The following is a 2,424-nucleotide window of genomic DNA, read 5'->3' on the forward strand; positions in this document are numbered from 1 at the left end:
GCAAAATTTTCCAACTTCGTGAAATTTTTTGACAAGTCTGAGCAAACCGTATCGTTCTTAAACAGCCGATCTAACTTCTAGGCTTGTTTCGTTTCATCCGAAATAAAGGACTTTCCCAAGTAGAAGGAATTGCCGAGGCTTTGTCCATCTTCGTTCAATATTTGTACCACAAAAGCATAAATTGCATTGAAAGTGCATGCAATAAAAACTACAACTAGCGAAAGCGTCGACATCTTTTCTTCCCGCGTTGTAAGACTCTCTCGAAGGTTTGCAACCAATCACAATGCAAATAACTTTGAAGTTTCCATTGATGATGCGCGTGCGTGACATTAGTCTCCTTTGTTTTATAGCGTACATCTTTGTTGTTGGACATCCATGTTATCGTCAATTGACACCTGTCAGAACAAGGGATCCGCTGACCAGAAACGCGTGACCATATCACGGGCTTAATTTAAGAGCTCATTGAGGTCAGCTGTTTTCTTGAAGTTGACCGCTGACCAGGTACTGGGTTTCGATTGGATCGCGGGCATAAGCCAGGTTAACTTATTGTAAGAATAAATAACCCGGGAGCCCCGGTTATAGGCTTGGCTAAATCTATAAATTAATTCTTTCATAAGAACTACAGGTTATTTTTCATTTCAAGGTTTTGCCATCATCATTATTAAAATTATCCTTATGAAACTGAACTAATCTTTCTAGGCTGTTTTGATCAGTTGCCTATTGTCAGTTTACTTGGCTGCTTTTGGAGTACTTTGGAAGCTCCCAACGTCATCCACTTCCATGTTGTGCCTACCACAAGATCACTCAGGAAAATCTTCTCCAGGACAATACCATAGTTTTCAATTCGTAGAGAAATGATGATGAGAGGATTAGTGGATAAGTGAGAAGTGTATGTGTATACCGATACCTCTGTCTTTTCACCAACTAGCAAAACACGAACGATTATTTTCCTGGCAGATGCACTATGAGGGTGGTAAAAGAAGTCATAGACGAGCTACCTATAATCGTCTGCACTGACTTTCTTTTAATTTTACCCTAACAACTTTCGTAATTTTTTTTGTTTTTTTTTTGTTTCCTTGTAAAATGATGCCCCCAAAACAACACAGTAACGATCAGAAGTGTCCAGGTATACTCAAGTTGTTCACCAGTCTTCACTAAGGAAGTCACTGATATTCAGGGGGGGAGAGGAGAAGGACGTAATGGAAAGGGACAATTAATTTCAGGGAATTAATATTCCAGCTAGCTGAGATATCTCGGAAAAATGCAAATAAAGCGCCACTACAGTTGTTTGCAAACCAAGGGCTTATCTACATTCCAACTGCAAGTCTTTGCCTTATGAAGTAGACTTTGATGACGAAGACACACCATTATTTTGTTTCCACGTTATCTGTCAAAAATGCTACTGTTTTTAAGTACTTAACAGAGATTCCTATTTAGCAAAAGTCGTAGAATCATAATCTAAGTGACAAAGTAACAACAGTACACTAACCTGACAAATAGACCTCTACTTCACAAAGCATAAGGGCTTGTGTCCCCATTAAGCGAATGTGGACGTACCGGCCAAGAATTTCTTCTGCACAGGTATAAAGCCAGGGTTCACTCGGAACTTCGAGTCCTTGTCGACACAGTCTATTGGCAACATTGGTCCCGTCCTTTTCATTTCCTGTGCAACGAAAAGCAAACGGTTACGATAGGCCTATTATTCGTTTTGAAACTGCTGTCTTGGTTGGGATACCAACGCCACTAAAATAGCCAATTTCCGAGTTCACTAAAACCTTTTTTTTCAAGGACGGTGACTGCTATTGTTATTGCGCATACCTTACGTGCATTTTGAGACATTTGGGTTTCCTATGGGTGATGCTTACTAATACAGGGATATTTTTTCGCGGTTGTAAACTATGCAGAGAAAGCAAAACTCAGCAAGTGCTCTCGGTATCCAAAAAGAAAATTGGGGGTAACCATGTATTTTTCAGAGATAGTTAAGTTTCCATTTGGAAAAGAACGCCATACATTGCTTTGAATTTTAAAGCTTTTTAAAAATATTGTTGATTAATTATCGTTGACAAATGCGTGGTTCCCCCCAATTTTCTTTTTGGATTTCAATAACGCTTGTTAAGATCTGCTTTTCCCTCATATTCATAAACCGCGCAAAAATACCTTTGAATTAGTAGGCACCGCGCTAGTAGGTCTAAATGCAAAGTGTCTGTAACAGAAAATGTCGGTAGTTTGGCTTTTCATAGAAACGCTTCAGCATTAAGAAGCTGAGGTGAGCAAAAGCAAAGAAGTCTGAAATATCCAGGCTTTTGTGCTAAACTACAGAATACGGGGCCACTTTTGAAACAAGTATTTTTTCAGTGGCTCGGGCTCGATAGTCAATGAAACAATATTACTCGAGTGGCTCGGCAGCTGGCTAGACATGACGGA

Source organism: Montipora foliosa, chromosome 1 (assembly GCF_036669935.1).
Source record: "Montipora foliosa isolate CH-2021 chromosome 1, ASM3666993v2, whole genome shotgun sequence".
Classification (NCBI taxonomy): domain Eukaryota; kingdom Metazoa; phylum Cnidaria; class Anthozoa; order Scleractinia; family Acroporidae; genus Montipora; species Montipora foliosa.